The 13,336-nt window shown below is 44.6% G+C and overlaps 1 protein-coding gene across 1 annotated transcript in view; it reads left to right on the forward strand.

Moving 5' to 3' along the window:
* ATRNL1 (attractin like 1) overlaps nucleotides 1-13,336 on the forward strand; it is a 2,439,979-nt gene that overhangs the window by 1,184,490 nt on the left and 1,242,153 nt on the right. The gene's annotated exons all lie outside the window — the stretch shown is intronic.

Here is a 13,336-nt window from a genome sequence, read left to right on the forward strand (position 1 = left end):
TGCTCGCGGAATGACTACGACGGAGCTACGAGATGGTGGTGCTCTCATGCTGACGCCAGCTTCAGTCTGAAACATCCAGAAACAAGGTGGGGCTTTCATCGTTTGGAAAAAAAAAAAGTTTTCATCCAATGAAAAGTGTTGTTTTTAGGTCATATGATCAAGCCTTCCATCATTAGGAAACCAAAAGTAAAATAAACCAATGAAAAGTTTTATAAACAAGTCACATGACCTGTTATGCGGCATAGGGTATAAAATGCGGAGAAAATACGTTGGCACGTGAGGCGGCGTCAGTAGCGGACCGATGTGCGAATAGGCCGAAGGCAACACAGCGCGCCAAGATCCGGATGGCACCGAGGTGGTGTCCAGCAAGTTGCAGCACTGGTGTGGCCATCCTACAATGTTGAAAGTCGGCGTGGGGCGCCCCGTTGGCCTGTGAGTTTGCGTCAGTAGCGGACCGATGTGCGAATAGGCCGAAGGCAGCACAACGCGCCAAGATCCGGATGGCACCGAGGTGGTGTCTAGTAAGTTGCCGCACTGGTGTGGCCATCCTACAATGCTGAAAGTCGGCGTGGGGCGCCCTGTTGGCCTGTGAGATGGTGTCAGTAGCGGACTGATGTGCGAATGGGGCCAAAGGTAGCGTAACAATATTTTCTGTATGGAAGATACCACTAGGCGTTGAGATGCCAAGATTCGGATGGCACCGAGGTGATGTCTAGCAAGTTGCTGCACTGGTGTGGTCATCCTACAATGCTGAAACTCGGCGTGGGGCGCCCTATTAGCCTGTGAGATGGCCTCAGTAGCGGACCGATGTGCGAATAGGCCGAAGGCAGCACAACGCGCCAAGATCCGGATGTCACAGTGGTGGTTTCATAGTTGAGAGGCACTTCATCTGCAGTGGGGCGCCGAGATCCGGATGGCACCGAGGTGATGTCTAGCAAGTTGCTGTACTGGTGTGGTCATTCTACAATGCTGAAAGTCGGCGTGGGGCGCCCCATTAGCCTGTGAGATGGCGTCAGTAGCGGACTGATGTGCGAATGGGGCCAAAGGCAGCACAACGCGCCAAGATCCGGATGGCACCGAGGTGGTGTCCAGCAACTTGCCGCACTGGTGTGGCCATCCTACAATGCTGCGCCGAAAGTCGGCGTGGGGCGCCCCGTTGGCCTGTGAGTTCGCGTCAGTCAGTGGGGGCTGTTTGAGGATCTGACTGCATTGGAAAGCAATGTGATGCTGTGCGTCGCCCCCAAGATGGAGGTTCCTCGGCTGCAGTGGGGCGCCCCTTGGTGTTTCACTCGCTATGCAGCTGAGTTGCGTGCGCACTTGTGGCGAATAGGCCGAAGGCAGCACAACGCGCCGAGATCTGGATGGCACCGAGGTGGTGTCCAGCAATTTGCCGCACTGGTGTGGCCATCCTACAATGCTGCGCCGAAAGTCGGCGTGGGGTGCCCCGTTGGCCTGTGAGGTGGCGTCAGTAGCGGACCGATGTGTGAATAGGCCGGAACCAGCACAAGGCGCCAAGATCCGGATGGCACCGAGGTGGTGTCATAGTTGAGAGTTCTGAGCAGCGCTTGTAACACTGTCTGAAGCTTATTTGCACCTGCTGCAGCTTCACTATTGCCCTGGTGTGGCCTAAGATCGCCCATGACATAGGCGGCCACCTCCCGGGGTCCGGCGGAACTTTTTTCCTTTTCCTTTGTGCATCTTGTCCCACAATCCGTTTGACCTGAAGACACGACCAGGTCCCTGAATGTGTGCAGGGGGACGCTATTGATTGAATCAAAATGGCGGCTTCACACAAAGCTGACTCAAGCGTTGCTGCTGATGCTATACAGAGAAAAACTGGTTTTCAGTTTGTACATTCTTCAGGATTTTTCCATCCAAGGCTGGTTGAGAGTTTGTATAACAATGGCTTCAGATTTTCAACATACTACTCTTCAACATTCTTCCTAAATGTAACAATGTGAGACTCACTAGGAGAACGGTGTAGTGAGGGCCACAAACGGCTGTTTGTCTTTCCTTTCAAAATGCTGCCAACAATATTTTCGGAATGGAAGACAACACAAGGCGCTGAGATTCGGTTGGCACCGAGGTGGTGTCCAGCAAGTTGCCGCACTGGTGTGGCCATCCTACAATTCTGCGCCGAAAGTCGGCGTGGGGTGCCCGAAGGGGGGGGGGGAGGCGGCGCAAACGAGCCTCTCCCGCTTCTCCATGTGGAGGCAGTTCATCTGCAGTGGGGCGCCGAGATCCGGATGGCACCGAGGTGGTGTCTAGCAAGTTGCCGCACTGGTGTGGCCATCCTACAATGCTGCGCCGAAAGACGGCGTGGGGTGCCCGAAGGAAGTGTCCTTATCCAGGGCATTATCGCTGTATCATGTCCTCCACTAAAATGGCCCTGGGACACCTTAGAACTCGGACGCTCGATTTTTTTTTCCTTTCCTGTACATGCAAAAAAAGGTAAATGCCCGGTACGTTACACGCTTCATCTGCCACGATGAACTCTCCAGAGGAACCGAAAAAAAATATAGTTGTGGTAACTATACCATGCATCGTCATATGGAGAGGTGGCACCAATTAATTATAGTGCTGCATAAAAGAGAGATTTGGAGGAGAACCCCTGACCTGCTAGTACATTCATCAAAGAAGTGGCACTGAGAGCTTCAGAGGCAAGGGAAACGGTCCCAAATATTTAGAAGAACTTTGGAAAGATTAAAATGACATGTTTAGATTGTGGCAAATTAATTTCATGTGGACAGATGAGTGTTACTCTAATAAATACAGCATATGAACATCATCATAGTCGATGGTTGGTAGAGACATTTTGACTATATCCTGGACCTGCCCGTCCTCGCCCAAAATGGCGCCGGAATAAATGGGACTCGTAACTCCTTGTTGTGTACTGGTTGCAGAACCTTGAAATCACGAGATACGTATGCAGTTTTGAAGCACATGGCGGGCGGGGACGAGAATTGATTGAATATTTCGACATCCCTATTGATATTAAGTTCTGATGTGTTATTGATTACTGTACTGTTGAAAGTTCGAATTAACGTCACCCATGGTACTTGCCCGCAAATGTATATCTAGATAATTTTATTGTAACTGGCCCTGTCGTATTTTAATTATAAAATGTACGTCCACCGATTCCGTAACTGTTAGACACCTTAGTTCTTGCAACCTAATGGCCCGCCCGTTACGTTCCTCTACAGTGTAAATGTCTACTCATCACATACGATTACAGTTTGCTCCGTGGCCGGCCCACGTGGTTATAGGCTCGTATTTGTATAATGAAATTTTCACAATAAAGGTTTTTAAAAGAAAACATGGTAGTAGTATATACATTGGTAAAGTTTGTAATAATAGTCACTGTTTTAGAATCATTAAAAGGCAAGTGAAATAAAGCAGACCAATTACATGAAGGGTAAAAGGTATAATACGAAGGAACGCAGTAAAGATAAATGGTCAAGGGCTGTTGTGTTTTCTATTCCTGCAACATAAAGTGATCGATAAGAATCTCATATTCAGGCGTATCGGCGACTAAGACAGCAGGTCGACCCTCTTTTGCTCAACGGCTCCATCATGGGACGAAGAAACGCTCTTTTTCTCGAAAAAAGAATATATTTTACTTGCAGGACAGTTGTAAAATTTCCGGGAAAGTACATTAGCCTGGAACATTATAACATATATTTAAGAAAAAATAATGTTCGGAAGTAATGAAAAGCGTAATTTTTAGGTCATATGACCAAGCCTTTCATCATTACAATAAGAAAAGTAAAATGAACCAATGAAAAGTTTTATTAACAAGTCACATGACTTGTTATGCTTACGTTACGCGCTGCGCGCCCCGGATGACTTCCGGATGCGCTAACGCGGCGCGTCATATGACGCATTACGCGACAACGCAGGTCCAGAATATAGTCAAAATGTCTCCACCAACCAGCGGTCGGAACACAACCCCTTTCAGCAGGCTAAATAGTTCTGTTAAATGAGAACAGAAGGGACAGGCAACAAGAACCATCAGTGAAAGAGGGGAGGGCTAGTTCTTCTCTACCGGGTTACATTGGGGCGCTACCGGAACTGATCGAATTGGTAGTCTACAGTGTTTCTGGATGTTTCAGACTGAAGCTGGGGTTAGCATGAGAGCAGCATCATTTCGTAGCTCCGTCGTGGCCATTCCGCAACCAATCATGGCAGCCGCTCTTTATCGTTATTTTGGGCGGGGTGGGTGGCGGAGCCGAGCTGTTTTGCAGCCATCATTGTGTGGAGTTCAGTTCATCTCACTAGTTTTGTATTTGTCATGAGGGGTTGTTCCTAATGTTTCTATTTTAGCGAGGTCAAAAAGAGATCCCATTAGTGGCCTACTGATTTTGCTCGATTCCTTTTCTTTTTTTTTACACGATTTTTCGTTATCTGCAAAGACTAAACAGAGTATTGCGACTCTGTGTTTGTTTGTAAATAGAGAATGAACCAAAGAGAACTAATTCTAAAACAGTAAATACTTGGATAACAATCAATCAAATGGAGAGAGAAGCAGGCACGACGGATTACAACGGGGGCAAAGGCCTGCGTTAACTACCTTTCACTATCTGCAAAGAGAGAGTACTCCTAATAGAAATGAGGGGGGGGGGGGCACCATTCAAAGCAGATCAGTGTGCATAAACACGAAAATGTTTTCACTTACCACGTACTTGACATTCGACAGCTTATGATATTTGCTATTAAAAAACCATTGAAATTCACTGAAAAAACCATAGGTTATAGACCATATATAGTTAGGAATTAGCATTTACAAAACCTTGAAAATTCACTGAAAAAACCATAGGTTATAGACCATATATAGTTAGGAATTAGCATTTAAAAAACCTTATTTTACTCACACAAAACCATTGAAATTCCATATATAGTTAGTTGCACTAACTATATATTGCGCACCCGCAATCCACTGCTGATCATGTCACATATTACATCATTCATGACATGGTCAGTGACATCACTGATGACATCACTGATGACATCTCAAATGACATCACTGATGACATCTCACTTGACATCAATGATCACATCACTGATGATATCATTCATGTGATAATACAATGCATCTCCTCACACTCTAATATAACCTCCGTTACACCCAGTGTTAAATACAGAGTATAATTTTTGAAACCATTGACACACCAATACTAGTTACTACATACGCACTCACTGATTCCTATGTCTACACACACATTCACTCATACAATCATTCATACATACAATCACTCATCTTGACAACACTATCATATGCACTCATACACCTATACAGACACTCACACTCTGCCACTCATCCATGGAGTTACTCACACACCTAGTCAGTCCTGAAAAGAATCAATCACACTTCCATTTTCTCATCTATACAGTTAAACACAGAACACCTTACATTTTTTAAACATATACTAACACATACTTACTCTCTTATAGAATCACTGATACAAGTACACATTGATCTGCACAGAGTCACACACCTCCCAGCCAGCCATACACACACTCAGTCTCCCATACAAATACTTGTGCAACCAATCAATAACCCATATAGCTACTTATATAGCTACTGATCAACACATGAAGCAGCTTGCACAACAACAGACATACTGATGCACACTTTCAGACAGTTTAGTCACTAACCCGTGCATTCAGTAAGACGCATTTAATCACTCACTCATACAGTCAATCACGCACCTACTAAAACCTTCATTCAGACACTTATACATCCACTCATTCTTCAATATGTAAAACATATTTAAACTTTACAGAAACACATAATCACTGGATGTTGTCATCAGTGATGTCATCAGTGATGTCACTGACCATGTCATGAATGATGTAATATGTGACATGATCAGCAGTGGATTGCGGGTGCGCAATATATAGTTAGTGCAACTAACTATATATGGAATTTCAATGGTTTTGTGTGAGTAAAATAAGGTTTTTTAAATGCTAATTCCTAACTATATATGGTCTATAACCTATGGTTTTTTCAGTGAATTTTCAAGGTTTTGTAAATGCTAATTCCTAACTATATATGGTCTATAACCTATGGTTTTTTCAGTGAATATATATATATATATATATGTATATGTATATATATATGTATATATATATATATATATATATATATGTATATCCACACAAGCTTTCTCCGTGCTAAGGGGCCACCACCAGGGCGGCCTCGGCGATGCAGGAACGGAGCAGCCTTCTTCTGACACAACAGCAAAAATGTACTGCCAAGGCTCGACATTGGAGAAAACAGGGCTCTTTATTTGACATTGGGCGGCAGATTTTAATTCATTTCAGAAGCGTTTCGGCTGATTAGCCTTAATCATTGGGGGATGGGTAGTATTGCCAAGTGGTCAAATTTAAAGGTAAAGTCTCTCTGATTACAGTAGTCCCAAATCCTTCGTTACCCATAATACACCATATATATATTTCATTGGTTGAAGTCTGCAGACGTGATTTGGCTCCATTTTCATCTGTGTGTCCTTTGCAAAAGAGAATCCTAATTTTGCAGATATGTGCTGTGCCTTCTGTTTGCACCTGCTATGTGAGTGACTATCAAGTAGAGTAAATGTAAATGTAAATGTATAGGCATTTATATAGCGCACTACTTACCCGTAGGGTCCCAAGGCGCTTCGACCGCTGCGAAACCCTTCCTGGCTTCCCTGAGAGATGGTCCCTTAATGGGTATCTCCAGGGTGAGACCAGGCATCCCCGGCGGTCTGGTGGGGCCGTTAGTGAAGATGAGGCAAGCTAATGCCCAGAGTTGCCGAGTGTGAACGCTGATCAGAGTGGGCACCGAGGCGAGAGAATTATCGAGTCCGCTGACCCTGGTCCAGAAACCTGCCGCGCCGGGAATCGAACCCTGGTCCCGGGCCGTCCTCTGCTCTCGGGTCTGCCGCCTCTAACCAGTGAGCCACACTACTTCACAGTTGTATGGTAGGTTTGAAGTGACCGGATTCGCTGTCTGGTTTCTCATGGAACTTTAGTTGGTAACGGCCACACTGGTATTTCCTCCATTTCCTGTCTGCCTGTTTTGTAATTTGAGGGAGATTGACTCTGGCATGACCAAATTGTGTGGCCATCCACAAGCATGCATGCCTAATGGATTTTTCTTCTTAAATAGTCTCATCTATTGAATTATACAGGCGCCAAAATGAAACAAAAAACTTTCAGTTCTGCTCTCTGAGAGCGATGTGATATAAAAGTGAAACTAGGGGCCCTGCAACTCGATCTCCCCCACTGGAACTGACCTTTCGCCTCCATGAACAGGCAGTTCGTGCTTATGGCATGTGTTATTTGATGCAGCACACTGCAACAGATCTGATGGAGCTCTAACACAGTACTTAATAATATTTATATTGCATACTCCTGCCCTTTTGGCCTGTTTGTAATGCCATGTACTAGGTTCAAACCCTACCATGAGTTGAAGCCAGGGACCTGGTGGTGGTGCATCCTTTGAAAAGTCTATGATGTTCCCAGGAGAGTGGATTGATGACCTAGAAGTAACCAACTAAGTGCCCAGAAGGCACTTGGGTTTTTATGCTGCTCACGTTAATGGAAAAATGGTGATAGCTTTGTGAGACTGTCACGTCAAGCACCAGATGTCAGTGTGAAACCCTCACCGCCAGTGTCTGGGCACCATCATTGCCTCAATCATCACTGTGGAGACCTTCTCATGAGTAGCAGTGAATTAGGAGCACAACCCGGTGTCTCACTGGCACCATAAGTATAAAAAGAGATGAAGGTCCTGTTCGAAGACACTTTGCCTTCCATGGGACTTTTTGGTTGTAAGTCAGAAAGGTTTCTTTTACAGTAGTGGCACTGCCACTCTGGGAAGGTCACCGCCACTCCTTCGGCACAGGATGCCACCTCCACTTCTTCCTATGCCACCTTAGCTGCTTGATCATGGTTCTGCCCTTATTACTTAGTTAGCCTAACAAAGTCAGCTCCAGCCAACTCTGATAAAGAATCCACAGTGAAAAAGGTTTGTAGACTTGAACAGATTCAGCCCTATGTTTGATTTTGAGCCTGTGGAGTTTTCACTTTCCTGACCACGGCATTAACCCGGGATTTTTGACAGTCCATTCACTGCCCAGGCGTTTGGCTTTTCTATGTTTTAGGTATGTCCTGCAAAGTGGGAGCTTAACATTATCCTTATTTGACTTCTTGATAGAGTCCAAGAGGCTGGATTTCCCAGGTCAGAAGGCCTTTACTTTAGAGAGTCTTTAACCAGGTCTAAGATTTACTACTGCAAAACATTTGTTTGCATTTTAGATCGAAGCTCTTTGCAAAATGACTGGAAGAACAACACAATTCTTGCCTGATCATATGGTGTATACATTGCTTCAAAGTGTTGGCATCACACAGCTTTCAAAAGGGTTGATGTCCCAGCACACACTGTGGACTTCAAGAGGTATTGAGTGTGCTCAACCAGTCTTACCTCTAATGTGCAAAGCAAATTAATGGATGTGCCCTTTGACGCAGAGTGTTGTTTTAAAATGTTCAAAGTATTAGAAAGAAAAGGTAGCTGTGAAGGTGTAAGGGATGTCTTGATAGCCTAAAACATAAGTTCAAAAGTTTAAGATGATCAGTTGGCCCAATTGTTAATAGGTATGCATGGGCAAATTACTTTTGTGAATGGCACACGCAAAGAAGACGTTTTTTGCTCTCTGTTTTTTTATGTGTGCCACGAATTTGTGCATTTGCATAACATCTTTATGGATTGATGCTAGTGCTGAAGAATTGAGGGCCAGATGCACTAATACATTTTCTTGTTGTAAACCCTGGAATTCAGTAAATTGCAGGGTTTGCGGTACAAAAATGTGTTTTTGAATGTTATTTGGTTAGAGTGTGTTTAGGGTATCCCTTCAAATTTGAAATTTTGTTTACTATGTATTAATGTTTTGTGACCAAATTCCGGTAGTAAATAACCAGTTCGTAAACGAGAAGTGGTCCCTAATATACCTCTTCCCCTTTGTGAAGGGTCAAAAAAACGTTATTTGGAGTAGGCAGTTGTACGTGTGACAGCTGCCCACTCTTGAAAAATAGTTTCACATTTTTTCTTGCTTTTTTCTTTTTTTAAACTCATCCCTTTTCCCCTTTAGGAAAATGGGCTGCAGTTTTAAAAAGATTGCTTTATTTAAAAACAATCACAGGCATGGTGGACCCCTTACTTTAACAGGCCACCATACCTATGATGGCAGCGAATTGTGTGGGCCGCTGTTTGTGACCTACTTGAATAATATTCACAAAATAGGTCGAATTGCAACCCACTGCAAATCCTGCGGTGTTTTGCGAACCAATCTATTATTGCATAAGTTCGTTTGCAAATATTATAGGATTCACAAAACGTTGATGTGAAACTTGCGACCAGTTTCTGCATATCTTATCTTAGTACATCTGACCCGAAGCGATTCAAATGATGGATAGATCCACATCTCGTTTCTCACAGTCATAACATGGAATATTTTTCTGTGTGAGGATTCTGTATGAAGTGTTCATAAAAAAAAAAATAGTCAAGAGCCTTTAGTAATACTTTTTCTAAAGGACATTCATTTTTATCTTCACTGAGGGTATTTATTTGCCCTGTGCCTCCAATCATCAGAAGTTATCTTTGGGGTTTGTGTGATCTCTTTTGTAACACATTTTCTCCCTCGCTCTGTAATGCAGAGAACTGAGGTGGTGTTGACAGCTCGAGAGATTAGCCTGCATTGCCGGGGTTGATGGAAGGGAGTACATTATGTAGAAAGTCATGTTCAGGGTCACTGGAACTATGCGATTGTGCGGCGATTTTTGCATAGTTATCGAGTTGCAGCTTTTGCCACATAATCCATTCATAATCTGCAGATTTTAACAAAAACATTTTGTTTCTAGCTTAAACTGTTCAAAAGTTACAAAACATTTTGCAAGACTTGTTGCCTTGCAGTAGAAAGCCCTTTACGAAGTGGGACTGGTCACCTTTCTGTTGCTTATTGCTATGTTTGGGTGTTAAACTAGTACTAAAGAGGTGCAACTAATGCGCAGACAGTGTTACCAAGTGTAAAAATGATGAAATTATAAAGTAATACTATTACAAAATGTGGCGCATTATGCCGCATGTGTTTTTTTCTTGCCGCAGGATTTACTCAACCCTGCTGCGTAATTTGGCTTTCTCCTGCCGTAGAATTCCAGTGGCCCTGGTCATGCTTTCATTGGGCACAGGGTGAGCGAGCACCTGGCGGCATGAGCTGGAGGGGTTGAGGGACAATGCAGTGGCAAATGGTGCATGTATATTTGTATTTTTCATGTATTGGTTGTTTATAGCTAACGAAGCTGATTTGTGGAAGCAGATTCGGAGTTCCTAGGCCAATAAAAACGCTGTGGAATTGAAAGATTTCTTTTCGGTGGGTTGCTGGCTGTAATTCCCGTAGACGTTTTAGCAATATTGCTTTAGGTTTAAACTGTGCATATGGAGACAAATAATGACCGTGACATTACTCGAAATTTTACAGTATTTGAGCACTACCCAAGAGGGAGTTTTCCCTTAAAGATTATTTTACAAAACTAATTTGCGAACGATCCAGCCGTAAAAACATTATATTGGTTGCTTTAGTCAAAAATTATGATTTACGTACTACTGTACCGAAGGGACAAAAATAAAAAAAAACTGCCTGCAGCCTGCTTCTGCAATTTGCAAACAGTTCCAGCTGTTTCCATGAGTACAACTGTCATCAAGAGGAATATCACACACAGCAAAAGAGATGCAGCATAGTAGAAAGTGTGTGTGCGCGTGTGTGTGTGTGTGTACACATCCAGCAGTTGCATGCAGTGCAGCACATGCATTCTACAAACCCAGTCTTGAAAACGTCTTGGTGGAGCTTTTGGGATTGAATCTCCTGCATCGATTATGCCCTCCATGCATCTCTGCCCATGCTGCTGCTACTTTGGCCCCACCTAGTGGCCGGAGCTTAGAGCTAAAACTTTCTGGTCCAACCTGGGGCTATTTCTGTTGATCATCCATGGGAAGACAAATTGTACATCACTGGAGGTGGGTGACCTATTCATGCACAGCAGTTTGCCAAGACCATGCCAGTAGCCTAGCGTTTGTATTCAAGTGATGCCTGTTTCTATTCTTGCCTCCCAGCACTCATCCATTAATAGAAATGGTGTCCATTCTTATTGTGCACATCGCAGACTAATATCACTTTTATTAGTTTATCGTTTTACACAGTTGACCACAGATAGCACTCTGCACTGAAATATGTCATTATAACTCACAATTACTCGTTATATTTATTTTTACAGCACGTAATGCAGGTCACCATCACGAATGTTTCAAACTGGGTGTAGTCTGCAAGGCGCACACACGTGTCTATTGTAGGTGATCACTGTGCTATCTTTCCAGATTTCCATTTCAGCGCTGAAATCAACTAGAAATTCGGAGGAGGGACAGGCTACAAAATGTGACGTTTAGGAGCATGGAGAATAGGTTAGTAAGCTAAGCATCTCTTAGAACCAGATTACCAGGTCAAATTCTGACCGGACGCCCTAGGCCTTTCATATTTTCAATGGTGACTAAATCAATACCACTGAATTGGGTAGTATACCATGTCCTGCTCAGAAGGTGGTGATAGTTCAGTTTATGGTATCTACTATATTGTCATTATTCATGTTACTACTGATTGTTCTTGTTAAGTGGCTTAAAAAGAGGCTGTTTAAAATCTTCCTCCTTTTTTAGGCTACCCTGACGGGTCTGAAAACTCAAGTGGCTGAACTGTGCTTCTTTACATTTAAGCTGGGACACAGTATGTAAAGGTTTGCAGGAGGGCAAAACATTTCAGCGGACTGATTTAGAGCAAAGTTTCTGTTTAAGTAACAAGGCTCTGAGCAAAAGCCGGGGCATGTGGCAGGGATGCCCATTATCCCCGTTTCTATTTGCACTGGCCATGGAACCACTGGCGGCGAAGGCTAGGACTGGGAGATACTACCGGGATCTACAAGTGCAAGGTCAGGCTCACCATATAGCCCTGTACGCAAACGACCTGCTCATGTTCTTAGAAGACACGGGGCAAGCATTACTGGGGGCGAAGGCGCTACTACACGAACTAGGAGAGGTGTCTGGCCTTAGAGATAATTGGGCTAAATCATGCCTGTTCCCAAAAGATGGAGATAGGATCGGGTCGCAGGATATAGCACGAGTTCAGTGGGAATATAGGTGCCTCCCGTATCTAGGGGTCCAGATCATTCACGCACGACCGGATTTAGGATTGGCGAGCAGTTTTGAGTTTTGGGGTTCATTTCCACTGTCGGTTGCTGGACGAGTGGCCTTACTTAAAATGGTGGCCCTCCCCCGACTGCTATACTACTTTGGGACCCTGCAGATTTGGATCCTGGCACGGATTTTTAAACAACTCACGTCCATGATCATAGGCTTTTTATGGAGCACTGGGAGACGGCGGGTTGCCCTGACTGTATTAATGTGTTCAAGATCTGAGGGTGGATGGGCTGTACCTGACTTTGAAACTTACTACTTAGCTGCGCAGCTGCAGTGGCTGACGCAAAGAATGGCAATGGGACTGCGTGGCCCAGAGGAGGAAAGGGGGGAGCCCCGGAACTGAGGCTGCTCTCTCAAATCCTACTGGACCTCCCTGTCTGGATTGGTGCCCTCCCGGAGGACCTTAAGACAGCAAGGCAATGCTGGATTCGGAGTTTCAAATGAGCAGGTATGACAGTGCTGTATGCCCCTGATATTCCGCTCTCTATATGTGAGGCAGTTCCCCATGGGGGCTCCTGGCGGGAGCTGAGCGACTGGGACAAGAAGGGGTTGACCACTATTGGAGATCTATATGAGGATGCGAACATGCTGCCCTTCCATGTTTTGCAGGAGCGGTTTGACTTATGAGGGGGTGACTCCTTGCTCCATGCGACGCTTACTGCGGCTATCCGGGAGCACTGGAAGGATGGCCAGACTGAACCTAGGACTTCTTTGGGTTGTCAATAGGTTGTGGCTGCTGCGGGGAAATATAAGGCGGTCATGTGCCTGTACAAGCGTATGACGCAGGAGAAGCTGGCACCTTTGGATGTTCTTAAGTGCAAGTGGGAGGTAGATGTGGGGGACGAGTTCCGAGATAGGGCTTGGGCTGAAGTAGTGGAACAGGCGTAGAAGAGCACCAGGAATGCTCGTTTTCAACTGGTATACTTTTATATTTTGCATATAGCCTACCTCACCCGGCAAAAATCAAAACATACTTCGATACGGATACAGATGAATGCCAGAGGTGTCGAGGGGAGGGAGCGGATTTCCCTCACATGATTTGGGAGTGCCCACTGC

This window comes from Lissotriton helveticus, chromosome 5_1 (genome assembly GCF_964261635.1).
Source record: "Lissotriton helveticus chromosome 5_1, aLisHel1.1, whole genome shotgun sequence".
In the NCBI taxonomy this organism is placed as follows: domain Eukaryota; kingdom Metazoa; phylum Chordata; class Amphibia; order Caudata; family Salamandridae; genus Lissotriton; species Lissotriton helveticus.